This window comes from Chiroxiphia lanceolata, chromosome 1 (genome assembly GCF_009829145.1).
Source record: "Chiroxiphia lanceolata isolate bChiLan1 chromosome 1, bChiLan1.pri, whole genome shotgun sequence".
Taxonomy (NCBI): Eukaryota; Metazoa; Chordata; class Aves; order Passeriformes; family Pipridae; genus Chiroxiphia; species Chiroxiphia lanceolata.
The window spans coordinates 136,751,514-136,764,087 of NC_045637.1; the positions used below are offsets into that span (position 1 = coordinate 136,751,514).

A 12,574-nucleotide genomic window follows, 5' to 3' on the forward strand; every position below is an offset into this window, starting at 1 on the left:
TGGGGTTGCACATCCTCTTTCCCAATTGTATTTCTTTCTTACCAACAGTATATGGAATTCAAAGTTACAGCTGTATTCAAAGCATCCCAGAGCAGAAAGTCCATCTGCGTGCCTCCCATTACCTACCAGTTTGGGATCCTTTTTTTTAATTTTTTTGTCCTGACTCTGCTTTGAATTTGAAACAAATTTTTCCCCACTTACTCTCCTTTCTAAACGCTTGTAAAACTTTCTGAACTTTTGTGAAGTCTATGGAAAGAAAAAAAAAATAAAAGAATGGAATTAAATGACTGAGCTGACTGGCCTTTCAGCATTTCAGTGGTGTCCTTGAAAAAAAAAAAAAAAAAAAAGAAAAAAAAAAGGAAAAAAGAAGATATTCCTAACATACTAACATCAGAATAAATCTCATGTCTCTGCTGACTAGGTTTCATTTTTTGAAACATTTTTCCGTACAATCAGGGACATATGAAACCAATTCCAATTCCTTCCTTCACAATTTCTAAACTACATTTTTTTCCCCCATGAGGTATATATAAAAATCCATCTCCCAACTCAAACAGAGAAATGTCACAAAAGCTAAAATTCAAAATGAAGATTTGTAAACTGTGGGTTTCAAAAGAGCTGTTTAATTTCAGAAATAATCATATCAGCAGTTTTGGGCACACACAAGCAGGAGGGGCAGTTTATTAATATTCCACAGAACTAGTTATACATAAGTAATGCACACTGCCCAAAAAGCAGTCTAGTCCTTCCCCTTAGTAATGGAATCTGTTTCAAGCTTTCTCCAAGAAAAATAAATTTGGACCATATACAATATACACTACTGCATGCTGATACCGGAACTCTGTATCGATCACTGTAATTTCTTTAAGTTATAATGCAGACCTACTTTCCCCTCTAGCTATCTCTCTAAGAGAAGAGAGCCACTGGTAATGACATTTTCCATAGAAATGCCAACTGATGCCAAAATGACAATGAGTAAGTGACTACAGACTGCCAAACTCAACTGAAAGGTCACTACTGCAAAAGATGTGTTCCATTTCATTCATAATTCAAAAGATTAGAAAAACATGGTTAGCATGAACACTATTGAAAAGGCAAATATAAATTACACTCTGGGGTTTTTACATTTGAAATGGTTTAGATGCACCTTATAATAATTGCTTTTCCTTCACTGTGCTGTTAAACAACGAAGTTTTGAAAAACTCTACAAGAACAATAGAAACTGCTTTTTAAACGTGGGCTCGGGTAACAGGCATGATAGACATTGTAAACATGCATCAATAAAATTAAAGAAATATTTATGTGAGGGCTGTTCTAGTAAGTACTGAAACTTCAGCTGGTAATGGAAATTATATTACTACATTTTATCAGTCTCCTGTCAATGCACCTAACTGGAGGACAAAATACTGTAACTCCTTAAAAGTGAAGTAAACATAGCACCAAAAGCCTCAGGGTCCCAGGCAAAACTGTATTAAACCACAGTTATGACTGAAAGTTTGTATCAGTAACTTAGGAGTTTTTTCACCAGTTCCAAAAAAGACAAGGTTTGACTTCCCACAATCTTTTGTTCTTCAGACATACAATCCCTGCCAGCTGCGACATCAGTTCTCCGAAAACCTCCACACCATCCCCACACCTATGGATCTAACCCAGCATTTCCTATATCCCACCCACAACATAAGCAACTACAGCCAGGGCTGTGCCAGGTTCACATTTCTCAGGCTGACTAAGAAAAAAAAAAAACAACAATAATAGTTCTAATATCCCGAAATAAAGTAAAAACATACAACATTCAGAGCTGAGTTAAAATTAAAAGAAAGCAGTCCTTAAATCACAAATTTTAAGCCAAGAGACCACTGTGATAAATATTCTTAACTTTTAGCCTGTGAAAACTCATAAAATTTCATATAGTAATTCCTGCATCACAGTATATAGCATAAATACACAAATGCATTTTTCTGTATTTACTTCTAGAATTAAAAAGCCTTAATCTATCTTTATTTTGTTATCATTTAAAAAATTTTGACCTGGCTGTGACACAGGCCATGGCATTGCTAGACAGAATACTAGGGCTGAGGAATTTATATTCATTCTGTCCATTTCAATTACTACAGAGTTTTTCCTTGGGGGAAGAACAAGAGAAATTTACTTCTTGTGGCGTGGTCCTCATATTTTCCAGCAATCTCAATCTATTTCCACTCATTTTCCAGTATTTACTTTGCAAAAAAGTATTTCATAAAGAGGAAACTGAACTTATGGCTCTAATTCTGCTTGGAATTCTGTGTAACAAGTTTTCACATCCCTAGGGATTTCCATTACTGTCAGTAGAGCACAGTATATACATACATATTTTTATATAGGAGTGTCTGCATCAGCAGAGACCAAATTACCTTTAATTACAGGGAACTCTACTTCACCGTAATCATATCAACAAGTATGGAGAGGGAGTACAGCCCAAGCATCTTCAGAGTAACTTAAAACATGTAACTAATTAGCTCTGTCTTTGGAAAGTGACAAAAATACAATTTTCTCATAGGAATTATAAAACTTCTGTTTTCATACTTGCCAGGTTGTTTTATGAAGTCTTTACAGTTACAGTCCTCCAATGAGCTCCACGCAGGTAAAGATCTGCCTTTATACAAAGTACTAAAGACTTCACAGAACAGGCAAAATCATGTACCCATACAAATTTCCTCATAGAACCAGTGCTTAACACTGATCAAAATTGTAGGCAATGGGACATGATAAATACATATTACCTACCTAACCTAAAGGAAAAAATAAGTGGCATTTATTAGACATTGTCTCTATCATTTTGTAACAATCCAGAGATTGTCCCATGCATAGAAACAGATCTGTTTTAAGCCTCATATGAGACTCATATTCTACTTATTTAAACTACTAGCAGGTTATATATGATTCACGAAATAATGACTTGCATTTTGCAACAGCTATGCACGAAACACCCCAAGTGCCAACCAGCAGGGTCTTTAGAGGCATCCTCTGACTATGTAGAAAATAGAAGCCTGATGCCCTGTTCTGATCCCAGCTCACGAGAAACAAGTAACTCCAGTCCCTACCATGTGGAATTTAACTGATTTTTATTTATCTTTATGAGAGAATGTTTTACATTATGGACAAAATGCAATGGAAGTCTCAATGTTTGCCACTGATTCTATAAAAACATTGTCTTTATTGCTTTCTAAGGGAAAATTTATATCCCTATGAGCAACTAAATTAGTAACAGAGGGTCAACACAAGCATCTATTGTCATTGCAACATTTATAAGCACAATAAGCATCTCAGCAGACTCAGAAACCACTTCCTCTCTCTTCTTGGAGCACATTTTAATTGTACAAATTCAATACTTATGCATCAATTTATTTTGAATGCTAATCTTTTGAAAATCAGAGCTAGTACTACAAAAACTACATTTGATGAAAAAGTAATTTGCATGAAAAATGCCAAAAGGCATATATGACATGGTATTTCTTATACCAAAACAAAATTACGAAGCCCCTTCAAAATTAATTTCATCCATTGCCTATATAAAACCAGACTATAATAGGACAATTTTTCTCTGTAGCAAAAGGCACTGAAATTGCAGGATAACTTCCATTTAAGAAGTTCAATACAGTTTCAGTATTATCTCATATGTTGGCTTTGAACTGACCAATTAAACACTAAAGCTCCTCTTATTTTTATTTTTTATTATAACTGGCAACAAAACCAAGTGCAAGGGACTGTGTAAACACAGTCTTTGGCAATTTTTTTTTACATTTTAATTTTTACCACTTAAAGATATGGAAAAACATCTGGCCTCTATTTCTGTTGTCTTTTATTTCCCTTATTTTCACCATTCACAATAAAGGGAAAAAAGAGGGACACTTTTGACTAAATTTTACCTTTTTTTTTTTTTCATAACTGCAGTTTTAAAAACTGAGGTAGAAAAATGGAAGTGCTTTCTGAAAACAGAATGGAACAATCCATGCCCATTCCAATAAAAGAGAATAAAGGCATGTGACAGATGTGACAGAAGGTAACATTTTAACATCCATCTCAACTTTACTAGTAACTTTGTCATTGAGCAATTGGCAAAAAAAATATTTGCCTTTTTTTTTCTGAACACAACAAACTAGGAATTGTTTTGAAAACATACTTGTATCTTTAAAGCCCTTTGAAATCCTTAATGACTTTGCTACAGAGGACAATTTTCTCCTGTGTGGCCTACCTCCGTTCTCCCATATCCCAGTCTCCATCGCCCAAAGATTTCCATCCTCAGACACCTGTAGCCACAGGAAGCGGTTTCACTGATGTGCTGATCATCTCTCCTACAAAGCAGGTTCTCAGAAGCCATAAAGCCCTTTGATGTTGCAGAAATGTGTAAAAATGAAATTTTCCTGTTACTTCAAAGTGTTCTCAGTGAGTGTATTGGAACGCTCCAGCTACACGCTGGGGTAGAATTTTGCCTAACTGAGAAGGGACAGAGGAAAGGCCACCAGAAAACTCTTATGGGTTCACAGCCCTTACAAGCAGGATCCACTTTTAGCCTTTGTATAGGCCAATGAAAAAAGGACCAAACCATATTCCAAGCAAGTTTTTCACTTCTATAAATTTTGCTCTTTGCCACCCCCAACTCCTGGGAAATGTAGGCAAGCCCTTCACGAATCTACCTGCTCTGTAACATGTTGACCAGTTTTCTTGCCAAGAATCCCCAAATTGCCACAAAAGATGAGCTTTTGTCAGAGAAATATAAACATTACCTATCTTTATTAAAAACAAGTACGATTTTTTGTCTGACAACCCTCATGGGTAATTAATCTTGAAAACATTCACTTTAATTTCTAACTTAAATTCATCTTTCAGACAGTAGATCTTAGTTTTGCTTTCTTTAACACACACGATTTCTTTCTCCAGACAAATATCCTCTTTCTTCACAAGATCCTTCAAAATTATTGAATGACTTTGACATCTTATTCAACAAAAAAAAAAAGGATTAGCCTTTCTAAGGACTAAAGTCTTGCCTTAGATCAATTCTTCAGAATTTCTCCAAACCTTCTCTAGATTGTTAAGCTTTTCAAATGTATCCATTAGAACTGAAACTGCTGCTTCTACAGAGGAATATTAATCCTAATAGAGAAAGAGACAATGACATCTATAGGTTCATACCTGTAAGAACCGTATAACTCTTCTGGTCCCCGTGTAAGCAGCTGACACCCACCCTGCATATAATTTTACTATTTTCTCTACTGAAGTAGGTACAGCCCAATTCACATTCAAGCATCATATTGTTACATTTTCTATTTCTTTCTTTGTTGAGGGAAATTGGTAGCTCTACAATCTTAAATGCTAAAATACCAAAAAGTATATTAAAAAGTAGAGGTAATGGTGAATGAGAAAAGTCTTATTTCACAGTAATCTGCCTGCTTTGCTTATGTAAGAAAGGTAAAAGAATAACACAACTACATAAGAATACATTACAGAGATATCAAGTTGATTTGAATCTGTTTATTTACAGTTTCTTTGCTTTGTTGATTAATTTGTCATAGACAAGCTGAGAAGGAAGGCAATATTCCCTGATCTAAGGAATCATACATAGCAAGTACACAGTAAGGGAATAATCTCAGGACAAAAGCAGATTACCCAGGACCTAAAGAAACAATAATGAACTTCAGGTATTTATATATTCTGAAAGTAGTTCTGCAATGTTTATTATGAGAAATAAATAACCTGGTTTTATTATAAGTAAATGAATTCAGTAGAAGGATAGAAGGGGGTGGGGGTTTTCTTTTTTAATTAGTTCCAAGAGCCTTTTTAGGCGTACTGTGAAAGTTGTAAGGTGGATGGTCCTGTCTGGGCCTGATGCCAGGGAACCTTTCACAGCCAGGGATAGGGAAAAATACAAAAATAAAGATGTATTCTCTCTGCCATACGACAGCCTACTGAGTACAGGGGAACCCCCTGTACAAAGTCCAGGGGGTTACGTCATAAATCAATCAAGAGAAAAGGTAACACCCCCAGCCAGGTCAGAGAAATTACCTTTTTTAAGGTAAAAAACCAGCAGTCACTGAATATGTAACAACTTATGCAACCTAAAGGATACAAAAGGCGCAATTTTCAAATGGTTGGTGCAGACCCACGTGGGTTTGGAACACCCAGCACACTGAAATAAAAACTTCTCGCTACCCTTTCCTTATCCTGCAGGTATTTTAAATTTAAAGGAAGGATTTTTCCAACATTTACCACTCCTTACAACAGAATATAAATGATAAGCAACACATTATAATCAATTTGCATCCATTGGAATTGCATGAGTACTATTTAATCAATATAATAATTTCTTCATTTGGAACACAAAACATAATCAAATTCCAACTCAGCTGCTGTTACTCTGGTCAGAACACTTACAGTGTCTGCGAATATATTACAAGTCAATCACAAGTCAAAACAGGAACTGATCTAAGGGCAAAAATATAGATTTATCAATGACAATAAGGCTGGACACAGCAATTACTCTGAGCAGCAGTTGCTTAATTTTCTTTCTTTATCAGATTCTACAGTTGCACCATTTTTACTGGGTTCTTTGAAAATGCCCAAAGACACTGCATTTCGTGGACGTCACAGACACTGTTCAACCCTGTTCAAGCCCTTCATATGTCATTTAACTTCTACACTGTCATCAGAATTTCAAAAGAGAAAGTCGATTCTTTATGTGCTGAAAGACCCAATAATAGTGGATGCAGAAAGACCTTATAAATAGCTTCTATTTCTCCAGTTCTCTCTGGCCTTGCAGTCAGTAGAGATTACAAACCAATGAAGCAAAGCAAAAGCAATGGCAAGAGCAAGTTGGACAGTTTAAAGACGAGATGCTCTAGGGATATTGGGGATGCTCTATGAAAACAATTACATAAGAAGGGGCTGATTGCTGCTCAGGGTATCAGTCAGTAGGTGGTGAGCAATTGTACTGGGCATCACTTGTTTTTCTTGAGGTTTATTTCTCTCATTTTTTGTTATTTTCCTTTTCATTATAATAGTTACCATTATTATTATTGTTGTTGTTGTTATTGCTATTATCTTTGTCGTTTTTGTTATTTACTTTGTTTCGATTACTAAACTGTTCTTCTCTCAACCCATAAGTTTTACTTTTTTCCTGATTCTGATTTCTCCTCCTATCCCACTCTTTGGGGGGTGCAGGGAGCAAGCAGCTACATGGAGTTAAACCAACTGGAGTTAAACCACGACAAGAGTGATGAAAACGAAAGAGCAGCAAGTTTGACTTCCTGTATGCAAGCCACCATGAGCACATGAAGAAGGCATACATAAAAGTTTTGAAAAATGAAAAAAAACCAACAAAATCACCACAGAATTGGGATGAAATACCAGGAGGATGCAATTCTAGCCTTCAGCAATCGCGAGACTCTCTTTCTCATACAGATGTACACTTTTGTTTGCTTGTATCTCTCTGCATAGCACAAGACCGCAATCTTGTTTTGTACTCCAAAACCCTTCACTGAACCCAAGTACATTAAAAATTTTCAGTCTCAGGATGGTAAGGAGTTTGACACAGAATGAGAAGATACAGCCACACTACAGAAAAAGTAAGAAGGCCTCAAGTCCTTTCAAATACGTGTGGGAGAAAACATCTCCAGGCCCCACACCCAGTTAGCCTGATGCTGAGATAAGCAAGACACAACAGGACTGCATTTTAAAAAGTGTTCTCTATAGTATTTAACAGCATTGATCCAGGCGATGTAACTTCTAAATAAAAATATTAACGGCATTCAACTATGTTTAGGAAGCTACAATTTATTTAAATCCACAGCCACAAGACCTTGTCATATCTCTGCCAGGACCACTGTCAAGTCCTAGCTTTATTGATATCTTTTTCTTGTGCAAATATCTCTATGCAGTACTAAAGCCATTTCTTTCTCGCAGATGAATGAATAGCTGTCACTCCAACAGCTTAACATGACTTCTAGAATCCCCAGGATCACTTCTGTTGTCCTCCCTTGAACTCTACCCGGTTATTTCAGATCCACCTCACCATGGGGGTGCCATACTTTAGTATCAGTCCTGATTCCATACAACCTCTGCTGACTGGATCATGCTCCTTCTACCCAGTGATGTTCTGACTGAATCTCCAAGGATATCACCTTGTTTGCCCCAGTGCTACAATGACAGAAGCAAGTAATTAGGATGATTTCTACATTTTTCTAGTTTTCAAATCCAACTCTCATCCTGTGATAAGCAACATTTGCCTTTCAGGTTCATAAACAGATTATTTTACATCTGACTATTAAAAATAAGTATTTTTGGATTTTGACCATTTAACCCAGAATCTGAAATCACTTCATAATTGTACTTGTTGAAAAATCACCAAGTTTCCTTTTACTTATGGGATTATTTAACTTTGTATCCATACAATTTACCAGCAAACATCTGTCTCACTGGAGTACCAATAAAAATAGTTCAAGTTTTTAACCAAGGAATAGCTGCCGGAGAAACTACTAAAAGCATCCCTATTTGAGATACTCTTTTGTTAAAAACTATATCTTGATATCTGCCAGTCAGCCATCTGACATGTGTCTCACTGATCACAGACAATAAACCCTCTTTAAACAGTATGGTGGTCCAGATTCAGATATCTTGAGGAACTGGGATGAACACATCTTTCTGCTCCATTCCAATTTTTATATGCCCTAGTTGTAAATTTAAAAAGCCTAAATCCCAAATGGGAAATAAGGGCTTACTTATTTCAAAATTCAACATGAAAAACCAGTGAGAAAAATTGGAAAGGATTGGATTTAATGATCATTTATTTTAAAAGCTTTATTATTTTTAACTCTGTTAGCCATTTACAATAGCCTCTTTCACCTTTCTGTGTCCACTGTATTTAGATAGTAACTTACATTCAGAATCAATTTCATTCCATCTATCAAATAAATGTTTTAAATTTTAGATTTTTATAAAAATATTTTATATCAATGTTTTATCTCTGCTTCTATATCAGAAAGAATTTAAGAGTCTCTAGTACTGGCTTAGACCAAAGGTCCATCTGGCCTAGTGTTCTTTATCCAAGAATGGCCACAAGCATTAGTAGGAAGCAGTATGGACGGGGTAAATATATATGATACTTCCCCCACATATACATTCCTTGACTCCATACACCTTCAGGTTGGTGCATTTCCTAACCCTGGTGTGGTTTTTCTCATTCTGCAGTAGATTTTTCTTCTCAATGCTTGCCTTGTCCTTAAACTAATCTAAACTTTTTTTGTACTCACATAGTCTTCTAGTACAAAAATACATCATTTAATACTTTCCATAGCAATGGAAAGAAGCAATTCTTTCTGCTTGGTTTGATTGCACTTCTGATGAGCTTCATTTGTTATTTCCTAGTTCTTGCATGAGAAGACAGACAGCAGTCATTCCCTGACTACACTCTCTGTGATGACCGTGCAGACCCTTCTAAACACCTTTGTGAATTCTTAAACATCTTTTGTCTATGCTGAAGATTCCTAAGCCTGAACTCATTCATTCCTCCAATTCAATTTAATCATTTTCTTGATTATTTTCCAGAACTTTTTTTTTTTTTTTTTAAGGTACCAGAACCAGAAACATTATTCAAAGTATGGGTGAAAAAGGGACTTCCACATATGTATAACCAAGGTTGTTTCTTTTGTTTCCCATTGTCTTCCTATTTATTTCTAATGTATTAATTGCTCTTTCCACTATTACTAAGCACAGAGATTGTGTCTTCAGAGAAGTAGCTCATGAGAGAGAACGGTCAGTCCAGATGCCATTATTTTATAAATAAAAGCTATACATATGCATTTATCTGAACTTTCAATCACATTTTCCATTTCATTGCTCAGTTACTCTTGTAAAATCTTTCTGTATTCACATTTTACTCTTGTCCTACCTTGAGCAACTTAGAATTATCACAAATTTGTGTCACTCTTTGCCTATCCCCTTAACCAGGACCTTTATGACCATCACTTCTTAACAAAGACTGATTCTGTGCAGTGTAATTTTGCATTTCATTACAATTTGGTTACAGTTATACTATGTTTAAGTTAATTGCTTTAAGTTTTGCAAGTAAGGCCTTTTAAAGGTCAAAATAAACACAGTACTGCCTAGAGTCATAATCTGCTCACACATAAGTACTTTAATCAGACCATAGCCATAATAACTGCTAATTTTTAAATTGCCAGTTAATTCTCCTCCTCTATCAGAGCAGAAATTGATATCTAGTCTCCCATATTGACTAAGGGACTGGTTTAAGAAGCTGTCATCTGTTAAATTTATGAATTGTCCTCAGAGAGATTAAAGTTGGCAACTAAAATCTGCATTCAGTTATATAGTTTTCAATTACCCAAGAAGTTTCTTAATGAACATTTATTTAATTTTTAAGACTATTTCTTACTATTCAAATTCCACTATTAAATTATTTTCTTAGTATTGGCCATAAAAAATTTAGAAGCAAAAATCTATTGTAGTAAGCTCTTGAACAATAACACTTTTGAAAAATGTAAGATACTTTACACCTCTTTCATCAAGGACAAGCCTACCTTGAATGATCTCATTTCCTTTAAGAAGGAAATAGAGTAAAAGTGCCAGAGAGAAGCTGGCAGATAGTTGCTGTAGAATGATGAATGATACTTTGTTCATGCACCCTTTCTGCACAACCTTACACACATTCAGTTCAATGACTTACACAATGGTCATTTCTGTGTGCAAATGTTGATGTGAGGGTCTATAATAGACAAAAACTAACAACAACATTGCTTTTTAAAAACATACCACAGATTTTTTTTCCACTACTCAGAGAGATCTTGCAGTATCAACATTTCTATTCTTAAAGTACATTTTCAAAGTAAAGTTTACATGCAGAAATGTCCTCTCAGTTCTACGAAGGGAAATCCATCCATACTCTTGTGCTCTTCATATACATAAAACCTGCTTATAGATTTCAGAACAAAAAAGCCTTGCTAGAATAAAATTATGATTTAGGGGGTTTAAATTGCCTTTTCAAGACAGCACAGCTTGTCACCATATTGACTATTAGCCCCTTTATCAATAGAATTATTTTCATTAAAGGCTACTTTTTAACATTCTGTCAAGTGTATTCTCTCCACAAAGAAGTGGAGTAGGGAATTCTCATTATCACTATTATCATTATTTCCATAATAGAATTCCGGTAAAATATACTGAATTAAGACTGAGCCAGGAAGTACAGGAAAGAAAAAAAACCAGATTATTTAAAATGCTTTGATTTCCTGTGTGCTGACTTAAGAGTATTTCTAGTCAACCTGCCAAAGCTACAGATGTATGAGTGGGAAGTGTGGAAAGCATCTGTGTAGGAAAGCACAGACAAAGCAGAGATGTTGGCAAAACTCTGTATGAGACCAAGACTTTCAGGATACCAAAAAGAAATTTAGTTTAAAAGACTAAGGAGTCTTTATAGACCATTACTTCAAATTTAATCAAGGAAATACGCAACAAAGAAAAGAAAAGGAAATAAGGCAAAAAGATTGATTATTCCTGGCCTTGGGGTAGTAGAATTCTTTTAAAATAACTATCATTAAAGAAAAGAGAACAATTTTTTAAAACTAGCAACTAACTTAAGAAGGGAGCACACTACCCAAATTAGAACAAAAAAAAAATGCTGAGTGTCTACAGGGACATCAAGGTTAACTGTTGATAAGAAAGACTAAATAGCTTTTAGTACAGTGCTGTTATCAAACCATACAAAAAGCATCTTAACACATAGCAAAGCATTACTTTATTCACCTACAGAGTTCAGGCTTCACTGTTTGCATTCAGAAAGCTATTAGCTGCAGAGGACTGCAAATTGCCAAGGTCATTTGGAGCAATGACTCTAACATAAATAAACTTTGCTTAGCAATTAAAAATATGTCTGCTTGTAGACAAGTGAGGGTTGCATGACTGCAACTTTTTTATGAAAAATTGCTCTGCAAAGTGAGACTTTTCCAATGGCAGAGATACATAGGCAGCACAGACACACAGCGTACATCTGCAACAAGTGCCGCACACAATAGACTGTCATGCACTCTGAGCGCAGTAGAAGGGTTGTCCTTGTTCTGCCATGAATAACTTTCTGAGTTGGAATAGACCAACAGGTCAAAACCAAGATCTATGTCCTCATGGCTAGGCTTCGCTAACAAAGATTTGAGAAGGATTCTATCCACGCTTGCTACAAGCACACTGATGGCTAAAAAGGCCAATGCAAGACAGACAAGTCTGGTTGCAAAGGGCACAGAGGAAAGTTTCCTTAGGTGGTATTGGCAAGACACGGTTCATTCTGAGTTATCTTTTCTCCTCCAGAGTGATTCTGGACGTGTTCTCAAAAGAGGCAACATGGTTATGTATAGTGCATCTCCATGTCTCCCGACTGGAGGCCAGAGTAGACCAATGATGATGATCAAAATGGCCAAGGTTGAGATGTTGTTTAAGTGTGAGTCCTTGTATCTTCTCTTCGGGGCTCCTCTCTTGAGACAGCCAGTGGCAAGTTCACCACAGAACAAGATCTTAGGGAGGCGGTAGTCCTTCATCC

At 35.8% G+C, this 12,574-nt stretch overlaps 1 protein-coding gene across 1 annotated transcript in view; it reads right to left on the reverse strand.

Annotated features, from left to right (window-relative positions):
- Positions 1-12,574, reverse strand: part of NEBL (nebulette) — a 138,130-nt gene that overhangs the window by 110,167 nt on the left and 15,389 nt on the right.